We start from the raw sequence: 15,141 nt of genomic DNA on the forward strand, positions 1-15,141 counted from the left end.
CTTGGCGCATGGCACGGCACGGAGCAGCCCTCACAACGATCGCCGGCGCGCGCGCCGTTTACTTCCCCCAGCTGCCTACCGTACCGTAGGTGTGGTCTGAGTTTTGCTTCAGGGAAAGATGGTAACGACGTCGGGGACTCTGATTTTGACCGGTCACACTATTTTCTAAATCTGTCATGAATTGTGAGGTTCTCATTGAGGGTCGGACCGTCTTCCACTCGGCATGCATGCACCTGCTCCTAGTTCATCCTAATTTACTTACCTTGGTGCTTCAGTGCTTGTAACTAATAAGTCACATGACACGAGTTCGATACATACCGCCCGCGAACGTCACTAAGCTGAGCACTGTTATTGGCTAAGAAATTTAATGATTCCTCGGATCCAAATTAAGTGTACCTTGTCAATTAGAGCACGTACAATGGGCAGATATGCTTAGCAAAATAATTCGATTTTTAAGCATTGGTCTTATTTATAAGATGTTTAACTAGCCATCTCTCCTATATAAATACAAGTACCACCGGTGCTTAACAAAAATCTTGATTATTTCTGTACCCACCCCACAAAGCACCTCGCATTGTACATGGTCTTAGAAAGTATCTAAATCCAATGAAGTTGTCCTTGTCACGTTCGTGATACAAATCCTAGTTATGTCTTTTGAGTTGACATTTTTTCTAAAGTCAACTACTCATTTGGTTCTTGTAAACACGTCACCTTTTTTTTATAGAAATACATTTAATTATAAAAGGTTAGATAGCAGATTTTCTTTCGCCATGTCTATATTAAATTTGATACTTGAAAACCATATGTCTAAAATTGTACTGAAACTTGTTTTGATAACTAGTACAAATGCCCGTGCGTTGCTACGGGTCCTCAAATTATATTTCTCAATACACATATATAATTCAAATTTCATATATGAAATTTTGAAAATAGATTTCTAGGTGGGTACATAGAGTAGCAAAGTATAGACAATAAAAAAGAGGACCGAATGTTGGTTGAACTGTATCATAGAAGAACTTAATACATAGTCACAACAATGCCCACAACAATGCCCGTACTTACAATTTTCAGGTTTTTGGTGTTGAGTTTATTTAATTATTTTTTTGTATTGCAGAATATCACTGTCAGAGTACAACGAAGGGGATATACTGCGCATTGTTGCAAGCTGCATAAATAAGGGAGGCACTGTGTTGCCTGTTGCCTGTTGTTCATTTGATATTTTGTGTAAACAATTTGTTATCTGAAAACTAAATTTAGTCACTTGCAAATTTATTCAGTGTGTTAGTCTTAGTTTAATGCAGTTTGAGCTTCAGAAAAAATATGTTGTTTTTCTCTAAGGATGAGCATGGTGAAGCATTGAGGGTTTTTTGATTTGGCATACCTCAAATACCTCATTTGCTATGGAGGTTTGGTTTTCCTATGCAGGGATAACCATTTGACATTTTGTTTTACTGTTGAAGTGGGTTTGAAATTTCTGCATGGGGTAAGAGCATCTCCAACAGACGCTCAAAAATTCGGCGCGCTAAACCTCTCTTCCGCCGCGCTGTAAACGGTTGGCACGCGTTTGGCCGAACTTTGCCCCGCCGGACGCACCAAAATGTAGCGCGTGCGCGGGCGGTTAAATTGGCCCTCCGGCGGATGCGGCAAAATACACAGCGCGCGGCCACGCGAACGGCTAGTTTGATTGTATATCGTTCAAAATGAATCAAATAAATTACGAAAATTTAACTAAAACTTACGAAATATATTAGAAGTTCGACAAACACCCACATTTTATTTAAATTAAACTAAACTAATCTACTCCGAGTCATCCCAGTCGTAGTCCGACGATCCGCTAGCCAGAGTCGTGTCGGAGACCGGAGTGGTCGTCCACTCGAATGAGGAGGAGGAGGTGGGCATGTTCGTGGACGGTCCGACGCCTCTCTTCTTCTCATCCACCCTCCTCGCCCTCCGCGCCGCCTTCTCCGCCCTCTCGGCCTTCCTCGCCGCCGACTTAGCGCGGCGCTTCTCGCGGTCGGCCTTCTTCTTCGCCGCCGCTTTCGCCTTCTCCTCTTTCTTCTGAGCGTAGAAAGCTTCCATGGCGGCGACGTCCTCCGGGAACGCGCGTGCCCACTCGAGGCGGAGGCACTCGTCCTGCTCCGCGACGCGCAGGCGCTGCTCGAGCTTGCGAGCGTGCCGCCGCTGCTCGGTCGTGATGGCCGGTGATGGCGGCGCGAGCATGTCCGCCTGCTCGCGCGTCCAAACGTCGTTGAAGTTCATTTGCCGGCGCGGGTGGCCGAGGCGCCAGGCGATGGCGTCGTAGGCCCGCGCCGCCTCGTGCGCGGGGTCGAATGTTCCGAGGCGGATACGCTCCTCGCCGGAGCGATCTCCGCGTCGAAGCGGACGCCGCGGTAGCCGGAGGCGGAGCGCCGGTGCGGAGGCATCTTGCCGGAGTCGGAGCCGGAGCGTCAGCGTGGGAGGCAGAGCGGTGGAGAGAGGGAGAGGGATAGACGGAGGCGCGGACACGCGGAATGTTCAGTAGTATAACTCAGAAGATATGAAAATATTCTTTTTTTTAGGGGACGGAAAGTAATCTTCTGGAAAAAAAGAAACGAACCGAGCCAGGCCGAAAGCCGACCCAGCTCGGCACCTTCCGCCCACGAGCCCATATACCAAACTGACGTCGTCCCAGTCTTCCTACTCCCGACCTATGCTAAAAAAACTGTATATATATACAAATAAAAATACATAGATCTCATGTTAATCAACATGAGTTTCCCCTAAAATACCATTGGAAGTTCTACTGTAAGTATAAATGAAAACACATGAGTTTTTTCATAAATACCACTGTATATAGCACTATAAAAGCACTATAAATACATGATTTTTCCCTTAAATACACTGTAAATACATGATTTTTTCCGTAAATCTCAGTAAATCCACTATAGATTATGAGTTTTTTTTGTAAAATACCACTATAAATACATCAGTTTTTTTCGTAAATCGCATGTAAATCCAATGTAAATACATTAAAGTTTAGGGGAGTAAGGACTAATTTCAGTCTTCATTTTGATTTGTTTTTCAGGTACAGTACATGTTTTTGTTTTCTCATGCGAGAAGTAGTTCACGTTCATCTAAAAAAAAAGTAGTTCGTGTTCCGAATAAATAAAGGGAATCACGGTAGGGTAGGTAGGAGAACATATCCCATGAAACGGCAGAACTAGTGCACCAGATGCACCCGTCAATGAAAACCATTGGATATGAAAGTAGTGACCAGGATGCAGCCTTTGACTAGTGCTGATGGAACATTTGCAAATCGACCCTCGCAAGTCTCTGAACTGCGTGAATCATCCTTCCTAACCTGAATCGACAATCCCCATCGCGTATCTAGAAAATTCGCCCCAGTGTTGTGTCATTTCATCTTCTGTATGTGAGATTCGTGGCATGTGAAAGACATAGAGGGAGATTGGTACCGGAGAGTAGAAGCGCAAGAACAGGGGGTTGTGTCGTGCACGACACCCTGCGCCATGAAGCCCGGAGGGGGAGGACGAAGGTGAAGACGTTGTGGCTGAGCTTGACGCTGGAGGTGGTGGGGGAGGAATACGAGGAGCAGATCTTCTAAGAGGCGTCGTGCGAGAAGCTTCTCTGGCCGACGGCTTGGCCGCCGGCGGCGGCCGCTGGCCGTGCAAAGTCGGCATCTCTTGAATCCACTCTTTCTGTTCGTTCATCTCAAGTTCTCAACGATACTCTGAGGTTCTTTTCATAAATGTGTGCGCAGCCCAACTAGTGAGGGATCCTGTCCCTCCCATGACCATCCGACGGCTCAGGCATCGCTGGTGCAGCTGGTACACCAGTTAGATGGTTTCATAGGATACGTTCTCGTGTAGGTAGTGTAGGGGTATAATATAATAGGAAATGCTTTGTAAATTCGCACGGAAGTGGTGAACGGAGCGAAACAACTCAGTGGTCTAATTTTTTCAACTGTTGGACAAAAAAAAACAACCACTCTCTCCCACTCCCAGTCTCTCCCTCTCCCACTCAATTCCCCATTCCCCACCGCGTTTCCACCAACCACCAGGGGCGGCGAGGGCAAGCTCCGAAGTGGCCGGCGTGGGTGACCACGGCCAGGTGCCAGACGAGCTCCGCGACGGGGCATCGCGGGCAAGCTCCTCGAGGGGCTGCGAGGGCGAGCTCGGCCATGGCACGGAGCGGGCGAGCCAGCTAGGGGCGGCGCGGGAGAGATCCTCCAGGGACGGCACGGGCGAGGTACGCCATAGCCGGCGCGGGCGACCACGGCGAGATGCCGGCGCCGACGAGCTCCGCGATGGGGCGGCGCGGGCGAGCTCCTCGAGGGGCGGCGAAGGCGAGCTCGGCCATGGCGCGGCTGGGCAACCTCTAGCCAGGGGCGGCCGCGGGCGTGCGCAGGTACGGACATTTCGCGTCTCCAACCCGTGTCCTCTGTACCTCTGGCAGCCTAGAAACCAGCGGTAATCTATTTGGAATTGCCCCTTCAGCACCTCCTGCTGGCAAGCTGTCGGTGTTCAGCTAGACATCAGCAATCACATGATCATCACATGATCAGCATGGCCTAAATCGCCTTCAGCAAAAGCCTTTCTTCCTGGGACATTTGGAAAAAAAAAAGGAACGCCAAGGTTTCTCATTTGCCCTTTCATTTGGAATGATAGAGGGTCTTGTGTATCCTTGACAGATTTGGTTTGACTCCCTTGGTTAGACATCTTCCCGGTTGTGCATCCCTCCTCTCTTGTAAATATCTGTTTGTATTTTAATAAAATTTACCCGTCGCTGCCTCTCATACAGTTTATAGTTTAGAAAGCAAAATTAAATATGTTGATGTACTACTTTGTAACAGAACAATGCTGGGCTGCATAATACTTTATGACAAGATAATATTTTTTTAAACAAACGGTTGTATTCAAGGGCAAGATGGAGTAATGGATCTTGGTGAATTATTGTTGGTATATTTCTTGTTTCTCTGATGTATTCATAAAATATTTCAGGGAACTTGGTTTGGAAACATCGAGTATAGTAGACAACGAGTTAGAAGAACTGTTTGAGTTATCTCTTAGAATGTTTGATACAAGATTACCACCTGGAGTAACCGTTCTCTCGCCCTTTGTCTGAAGATTCTTCACTCGACTAAAGTTGGAGTAGAGGTATGCGACCGCATTATCTCGTATTTGTCCAAAGTCCAAACATGAAAGACCAATGTCATCTGCTGTTGTTCCTCCATTTATTACTTGAAAACTCTTAGGCATTCAAACGATATGTGCCTTGGTACAGTTTAACTTTGAGAATTGCCTCCTAAAATGTTCTCTTTAAGATATTATTGCAAGAAGTCTGAGCTTTGATATTAAAGATATGGTCTGATCCAGTAGTGATCTACATCTGAAATTATGCTTTCATCAATGTCATGCTCTTTAACTTATGATGTATTTTGCAAATTAGCGTGGTGGATGCACCCGATTCTTAGAACAACCTTTGCGTGCAGGGTCATTATAATGAAAAAGTAACATAGTATAGTATATGCTTCACTGGTATAATGTTTTGCATGCCTTAGTTTCCCCTTGATATTATTTTTTCTTGTATCACGTTATTTTGATAGATGCTTGTAACAGTGCCATACCTATATGTAAGCTCTATAATTTTTTTTACATTCCTTTGAATTTCTCTATGCAGGCAATTACTGCTACCAGTACAAAGAAGGGTGATCTGATACTCGGTGAGATCCAGTCACAGATCAAGAACAAGGGAATCACTGTAGATGTGAAGGCCAACTCAGCCTCAAATGTACATCCCTCTCTCAGTCTCTCTCTATATATAATTGTATCTGATATGTTGTATTGTGCAAACAATTCCTCCAATATCCATACTTATGGTGAGATAACTCTGACCAGTTTGCTGTCTGGTTGACTAACATTGTAATCATTTTGCCGTGACTTCAAAGTCTTGGTACTGACTCTGCTGATCTATTTGGCAGGTCATTACTACAATTACCGCTGATGAGTATGCGGCGCCAGGGCTGAAGACCATCTTCAGCTTTGCTGTTCCTAATCAGAAATCTGGAAAGGTAGTGTTCTGACCCTCGATGTATTCGTATCGTAACTGGAAATTTATTGCTTAGTTTGATTTTTTACCCTTTCTTTGCAGGTCGAGCTCCAGTACTTGCATGATTACGCTGGTATTAATGCAAGCATTGGTTTGACTGCTAATCCTGTTGTCAACCTCTCTCTGCATTTGGAAATAGCGATCTAGCTGTTGGTGCTGATGTCTCACTTGATACTGCCACCAAGAATCTGACCAAATACAATGTTGGGCTTAGCTACACCAATAAAGATCTTATTGCATCCCTGAACTTGTGAGTTTTCAAAATCTAGCTATGTAATTGTTATTTCTAAGTTTTACTTTACAATTCTTTGCTTATTCGATCTATGTGACATCTTCATACGTAGAGACTCGTGTGGGATTTTCTTTCTCTTATTTTCTGGTTTTTTAGAACTTTTCCGCACTCTATGTCAGGCTAAGGAGAACTCGCATCGGCATCTGAGAACATCAGTTTACCTTTAAGAGATCTCTGAAATATTTGAGGGTTATTGTGTGTTTACGGATTACTATTGTTTCTGATTTTATCACTCCAAATCGTGACTTAACTATACACTCCGCTATAGTAGACTATCTGAAACATTGGCTCTTTGTGTGCAGGATGTCTTCCTCACCTTCCACTGTAGAAGGGTTAGTATGAACCACATTTTTTAAGGTATGCATTTATCTATCCTGTAGTGTTGAGTTCTCATGTGTGTGTTAATCCATGGTCTGCATCAAACTATTTATTTGTTCAGGACCATGAACCATCAAATGGTGTATTTAATTAATGATTACTATGGGTTCTCTAAGACAAATAGCATGGTGCTGTGTAGAAATTTCAGGTTAATTATGGTGAACAGGTTGCATTTGGCATGCTTGCAGATTTTTTAAAATTCCTGAATATGCACTAATAACCCGTCAAGGGTTCTCTAAGACAAATAGCATGGTGCTGTGTAGAAATTTCAGGTTAATTATGTTGAACAGGTTGCATTTGGCATGCTTGCAGAATTTTTAAAATTCCTGAATATGCACTAATAACCAGCGATGCGGGTTCTCTAAGACAAATAGCATGGTGCTGTGTAGAAATTTCAGTTTAAGTATGTTGAGCAGGTTGCATTTGGCATGCTTGCACTTTCTGATGTTTCTCACATCTGATGTGTGCTTGCCTAGAAAAGTTTTGTCGTGGCAAGGATTAGCTATTTGTAGTCATAACACTTGGAAGTAGTCATAACACAGAAGCTTAACTGAATTATATAACACATAATTTTGTTTTGCACTATAACACTTTAACTGAATTATATATCACATGCTAAGCTAAGCTGCCCCTGAATCAGAGAGGGACTTGAGCTGCTCTAGATTAATTAATTCACTGTGATGCTCAAGTTCACCTAAAGCTACTGGAGACATGAGACATTAAGGTATCCATGGAGTTATAGGTGAACTGAGTGCCCTCTGTTCATAAACCAACAATATGATTTCGTGTATGTTCTATAAAAATCATGTTTGAAGTAATTCAATGGAAATAAAGGGCTAGGTATTTGGAGTTGACGGGTAGTTCCCTAAATTTGGTGCCAACTCCCTCTTACACATATCATAATTGTTGGAATACTTACATTTTCGTCGACGAGGATAGCATGGTAGATTAGATCACCTCCTTTATTGTTTTTTATTCGACCAGAAATAAGTTTCGCAGTTGCCTCCCAGATCTGTTGTAGATATGCAATTGTTCCACATTGCAGAATGTAACATGACTGAATTATAAACGGAGAAACATGAGTAAAACGTGATGCTAAGAACATGAGTAAAACGTGATGCTGGAACTTACCTTGGTGCCATTACCCTCTTGGAGGCGTGGCGACTGAGAAGGTATTGACTCAGCATGGCGACTGAAGATGGATCAGCTGGACTGAGATGAAGATGGATGAACTCGACTGAGATGAAGTTGACCTTAGCCTGGAGCTATGGTAAGATCGTTCAGGATTCTGGTCGAGGCTAAGTTGCCCAGGCAGGTCCTGCTTTTAACCTGCGTCCTTTAATTGACAGTAATGAGATTTCGTGATTACAGGCGCACAATTACTGGGAAGGATTCATGCGTGATTACTGGGAAGGATTACTGGGGAGATTACATACCATGCGTCATGGGTGATTCATGATCATTTAATTTCCTGATTTATTTCCTGATTCATGGGTCGTTCTTGATTTATTTCCTGATTAGATTCCATTCATGCGTGATTCATGGGTCGTTCTTGATTTACATGCGAGATTTCCTGATTCATGGGTCGTTCTTGATTTATTTCCTGATTAGATTCCATTCATGCGTGATTCCATATATGCGGTGTGTCGGCAGAGATGCGGCGGCGGCAAGAAGGCCTAGCCCTCGGCGTGACGAAGAGACCAAGTCATGGCTTGGCAACGGGATTTGTGGAGATGCAGTTTTAACCTCTACCGTGATTTTGGGGACAGGGGCATCGAGCTGGGATGGTTTGGAAAGCTAGCGAGACAGGTGCATGTTCGTTGGGCCTGGCCCATGTGGGGACGACGGAGACGACGAAAGGAACGACCAAAGGAACGACCAACGTATTGGCAGAATACGGAAATAGTTTAGACTTTTTAAGTAGTAGAGATAACTTTGATTTTGTTAGGTCTATACATCTAATGCTCTGAAACTAGTGGTAAAAGACTCCAAGTTTTCTTTATGCGGGTCTCAATGTCTCAAGATTACATTTGCATGTCCCAATGGCGTGTATTTTTTTTAATAAATGGATAAATAAAATATACCAAAAACTATAAATAATAATAACTATAACAATTATAATGATGGTTTTGCTAATTTGTAGTCGATCAAAAATTAAGTTATAGCTCAGCCGGGTGTTTAACCATTGTGTAGTGGTTCATGCTATTCTTGGAGTTGCACATGGGTTGCAAATTACAAAAATGTTCACGTGGCACAAAGGTTTTGTTCGCACAATACAAAAATAATTTTTGACAACACTAAAAATGTGTTCGCGTGACATAAAATTGTGGGCAATCACCCAACTGGGAATTGATAGTCGATTCAGATCTAGTCGCTCACTAAAAATGATGATGATGATGATGATGCTGATGATGATGATTGTCAAAACCAAGTACATATGTGTTGAGAAGTGTCCTACACCGAGGCACCCACATGTGTCATCCTCCCATTGCGCCATGCGTCAGCACACTCCACTCTAAGATGGGACCTTGGATGCCATGGAAGGGACTACATGCATTGCGAGCTAAGTTGTTGCCGTAATAGTCTAGTGTTACGTTAGTTTAGTCTACTACAGTACTACTACGTCAGTTGGAGGCTGAGACCATGCCTTCTGAAAAGTTAACTTGTCCATATTATTGAGGCAACAACAATTGGAGGCTCAAATGGGCCCATAACTCTAGAGGTACATACCTTCATGTAGTATGATTGTTCCCTTTTGGTGGTCCCCCCCTCCACACACACACACACACACCCACTCCAGCACGTTAAGTTGGTCAATCATCATGCACATAATAGCAAGTGTCTATCAGAAGATAATCTTAGAAATCTGTATCCTATAGTTATGTATGCAAATTATATAATTGTTTTTTTTTTGCGTTCCAGATCTTAATTATATTATATCGTCAATACCTCATGTCAGGTGGAATTATAGTAGTTGTGCACCCACTACGAGGTGCTAACACACAACACACTTGATAGATGACCTATTGTACCATATAAGTGCATGCCATGTATCTTCGAATTGCTAGCACATTTATATTTATAACGTTCACTTAATTATACTCTTTATTTTCCTATCAATAGGAAGAACAAGCGTTATGGATGTATGATAGATGAAAATGAGAATTTGCAATATCTTAGGAGTTTTCCCCTTTGGAAATCGCTAGCTTGGGTCGACTACTTGTACTAGTTGATCCCAGTTTGACACATTTGTAATATTACAATATTTTGTAAGAATTAATGCTCTAGAATATTCTAGCTAAATATATTGATATGTATAAGTGCTAGCAGAAAATAAATTATATACACTTTGATAAGTTCCACAAAATAATTTGTAGACAGATGTGTTCTCACTTGGAATTTTTGTGAAACTTTTATAACAAATGATTTTTTTAATGTGCCACTGTAAATAAAAATAACATTTTTTTACAAAATTGGCCAAGCTAGAGATTTTTATATGAAATGCCACATGGTAGAAATATGTATCATATACCTTAGTGTCAATGTTTTACATTCTTAGTTTTGCTACTCGTAGTATGAACACAATTAAATAGTTTAACTAACAAATTAAAATGTACTAATGACAATAAGTATGCATGCTCTTAGGATGTATCACGTTTACAAAGTAAAAATGTTTAGTATAAAGGGTCATTGTTTTTTATTGGCGGGCTTCAAGCTACCCTAACTATTCACATCGCATGTGGAGCTAGGATAACATCTCGTGTGGTCCTCTCATTTTCTTGTATCCACATTGAGCTCACCACCTCCTCTAACACCACTATCACCGTGGCAAACCCCATCTCCATCCAATATGCACATGTCTCCATATTTGGGTATCTCTACACGTCCACAACCTCTATACACCCAAAATACTTTGCTCACGTCTAGCGAGCGGCAGAGCCGTAACTTTGGTTTGACTTTGGTTCCGGGACTTTCTGAACAACGTTCGGAACCCCTTTTGTTCTAAATATGCATTCAGACTCATATTCTAAATGTCTCTAAACCTTAAGTGTGTGACTCTATGGGTTTAGCTATTTCTAGACATGTCTGTAATGATCTTCCACGACAATGATCGATGTTGAGCGCTTGATAACCGCAACGATTACCACATAAAACACAATGTTCATTGTTTTGCTATCAGTTACAGGTAGCCTTTGTTGTTGCACCTAAGGAAGTAAAATAAGTTTGTAATTTTTTCAAACATCGTATTGTTGTTATCACCATTGCTTCTTCTTATAAGAGAAATAATGAAGCATGATCCAATCAAGTTGCTGAAAATGGAATTTGGCCGAGCTTAATGAGTTTGAAACAGGAAGTGGATCTAACCAAACTGGACCTTTATAAGGACTATGTGATACTAGATGGATCTCTCATTTAAGCTTGTTTGCACTCTTCTCAAACTATACAAAACTGCCTTTTTAGTTCCAAAAGATATTGCTTCAAGTAAAATTTCTTCTCCTTCGGCAGAAGGAAAGGCTGAATATTCTGTTAGACTAATGTTGTCATTTGATTTTGTGTTTATTCTGCATGTTATGAAAGATCTCATGGGTAGTGATTTTATTTTCAATAAATTACAATAGAAGACATAACTTAGTAAACAGCTGACATAGCTCCTTTTTCGCATTTGCTATGTCTCAGTAACCTAAGATTTTCTTAAGTCTTTTTTTAAGTCTCAATCACTTACGAGAAAGTGCTTTAGTTGCACTTTTCTATTAAAAAAAGTGCAATTGCACTTTTCTACCAGAAAAGTGTAACGGGACTGAGCTGCACTTTTCTTTGAACTACAGTTGAATTTTTCTAAGGTGACTGAGACTGAAAAAACTTTCAGTTGACTGAGACATAGGAACACCCGTACCTCTCTAGATCGAGGGTACTCAGACAAATCATTGAACATAGAAAAAACGAGTGTCTTCTAGCTACAAAGGTTTACCATTCCGTTATTTCAGAACAGGATAGGGATTGATTCATATGTCAATTGCAACATTATGAGCTTGACGTGCTAAGAAATCTAGAGTTTCGGAACTTATCCACTATCTATGAACTTTGCCAAAATATTTTTGAGACCGAGAAGTTGATAGTTTATCACTGCATTGACATGTTAATTCAACTTGTTCTAACTTTCCCGATCTCAATTGCAACAACACAGCATGATTTTTCCACCATGAAACTTGCAAAGACGAAATTTCGAATAAAATTTAGGACGAGTTTCTAAGGGATTGTCTTATAGTCTACATTGAGAGGGAGTTCACAACCGACACACTTATATACAACTTTGATGCAAGGAAAAGATTTATTTCATCTTGTCCTCCTATTTGTCTATATAATGTAACTGGTACACCATAGAACAATATCATGTTATTATATGAAACATGATGGTATTTAAAAAATCTATCTTCACTGAAAGTTGTTTTATGATCGATCAACACCCCTTAAATAAATTTTGTAGTTATGTCCATTCTCACGCCAAAACCTTGAGGAGTATGCTCCATACACCATCAAGCACCCCAAGCCTCCTCCAAGGAAGAGCTACTACCCTATCTCGTAAATGAAGGATCTCTTCAAGGTTGAGGAAAGTATTAGCAAAATCCAATCAATCGAGGTGTACGGCACAATATAACTCGAGTGTTCCGTTGAGGGATGGCCCTCTAAATGCCAAGATCAAGGACCTGCATACCGTTGGAGCAGCCCCAACGGTCTATGATATGGCCTAGTAGACTACATCAGAGAAGATTAGCTAGGTGATGGTCGACCTCCTCCCACATCGAGCTATAGAATCCAACGATATGAATGATGTGCGGACCAGCATGTGATGCCTGAAGGTGGTAAAAATAATATGGAAGAATGTCATAGGAGAGACATGTTTATTATTCAATTGTTACATACACAAATTTGTAAATTGTTGTGTTTGGGTCCACGTTCTTACCGATTGTAAATCCTAAATATCTTGCATCACCCAACAATATTATAGTCATCTTCTAATAGAAAAAAAAACTCATGTCTCTTTGGGTTAACGGAGTCACATGCTTGATAGATGATCCATTGTACCATAAGTGGATGTCGTTCATCCTATAATTACCAACTAAGAATATTGATCTTTGTGCCATACAATTAATTACTCTCTATTTTCTATGGAGCAATAGGAAGAATAACAAGTGTTATGGGTGTGTCATAGATACAACTAAAATGGTCAATCTCACATGAGTTGGTCCCTTTGCAAAACAGTATTTTTGATAAACTACTTATACTAGGAACAACCATCATAAGTGATCATGAACGTAACTCAAAATGACTTAAATTTCATTGCTAAAAGAGAGTGAACATTGCCCCTACCTTGGACAACAAGCCTTGGAAATTTAACACAGTTTGACAACAAGCCTTGCAAATGTAGCATGAAAAACTTAACTTTAAATGTTGTTCATTTTTTGCTTGGCGCTACATGGTCTCTAAATAATCAAAGTATGGTTCGGAGTTGAGGAATGAAATTTACGACCAACATATTGTTTATTTTCTTGCACAAATATCTAGTCCTATTTATGCGGGAGGAGCTAAGGGCTCCTTTGATTCATAGGATAGGAAAATTATAGAAATGGGAGAAACATATGATTAAGTTGAATCCTATAGAAATATGAGTTTTCTTTGATTGTGCCAAAGAAAATTTTCCATGAGGTATGACCTCATGATATTTTTCCTATAGGATTTGCACTACAAGATTCCTATAGAATTATTTACTATAGGTTATGTTCGTATAAATCAAACAAGTATTGTAGTAAAAATCTCATAGGGTCTAAATCTTACATAATTTCTAGACAATTACTATGAATCAAAGGAGCCCTAAAGCTAGAGAACCAACACGACGATGAGCATGGTTTCACAGAAAAATGTGCACAAAAAATGAGCAATATAGCCTGCCAGATAGATTCGATCAAACAAACTGCTGTAATGGCACCTCACGCTAAACAATAGGCAGTGAAACACTCACTAGACCATGAAGTGCAACCAACACACTGTATAGGACAAATAACAACCCCATGAGAGACCAAACCCCAATAAGTTAGAAAACAAAGGGCGAAGAGGAGGAAGAAAGCAACAAACTCCCGCAGATAAGTGTGAGGCAAGGATAATGAGAACAACGAAAAGGATTAGGGAAAGAAAAAAATGCAAGAAATGTAGAAAAAAGGCACACGGTCTCGTGTGAGGTAAGGACCAAGGAGAACACTGGAAACTAGGATAAAAAAATGGATGCAAGAATAGAGGGAAGGAAACATAAGATATCGAAACACTAACAAGGCCACAAGAAACAAAGCCAACCCACCGCGAAACATGACCAATGGGGCCTCAGGAGAGAACTATCACTAGAAACACATGCAAACTACTAGGTTAGCGACAAATGCAAGTATAGCAAGGTAATGAGAAAGGAAGACAACTGAAGATGTGAGCACGGAGCATGCTGCCATAAACAAGGAATCACACATGGGGAAACTAACCGATGTAGCAGACGGGTGATGTAGAAGAGGCCACATACTGATGACAAATGGAGTAGATTTGAGTAGTGAGGAGAGATGTGTTAGCAAAAAGATAGAATGAAGAGTGAGGAAGGATGGTCGGAGAGGGAGCGCGACAATATGAGAAGAAAAAATTTGGTGTCTCAGCGATGTGAGCCATATGAAGAAGCGGCGACATGGGCATAAACCTATGTGGCGTGGCTGTCCCACGACGTGCACATGGCAAACAACGCCCATATGTGTACAAGAAGATGTGAGCGAGCCTATTCCACGCTTGTGCGGGCCTCTGAGGTGATCAGAGGGTGAAGATCCTCTTCCAGGTAGAGCTGATTGCTGATCTGGCGCGACTCGTGGATCATCCTACATACACCACGCGGAACCTCAGCCACCGACATAGGTGGCCAAACGGTTGCACAGGCCAAGTGAGATAATCAAATCAGATGTAGTAGTAAGAAGGAAACACATAGTCAAAAGTAATTAGAATTAGTCAATATACTTGTAATCCCACTTATTCCACATGTTTCACTTTTCTACCAAGGAGTGTTCAGGATCAAGTCGGATCTGGTTTGCCGCACGTGTGGGACAGATCGCGCGACGCGATGGGCAATGGGCGGTTGACGTGGGCACCGTGTTGATGCGGCCGCATGTCCGCCTACCTATTTCAAGACGACGTGGATAGCCTTGTTGCTCCAACATCTACACATCATGCTCAGTGTGATTACCTCTCAACTAATATCTCTACCACACTCTTGTGTATTTCCTCTGTTCCATAATGTTGTTGTAGATTTGGATGTATGTATTTACAAAAATGGAGGAACCAGCATC

At 41.6% G+C, this 15,141-nt stretch overlaps 1 pseudogene; it reads left to right on the forward strand.

Moving 5' to 3' along the window:
• The first annotated feature begins 3,786 nt into the window (after window positions 1–3,786).
• Window positions 3,787–6,365, forward strand: LOC124671246 (annotated as a pseudogene).
• The last annotated feature ends 8,776 nt before the right edge of the window (window positions 6,366–15,141 follow it).

Source organism: Lolium rigidum, chromosome 7, assembly GCF_022539505.1.
Source record: "Lolium rigidum isolate FL_2022 chromosome 7, APGP_CSIRO_Lrig_0.1, whole genome shotgun sequence".
NCBI lineage: Eukaryota > Viridiplantae > Streptophyta > Magnoliopsida > Poales > Poaceae > Lolium > Lolium rigidum.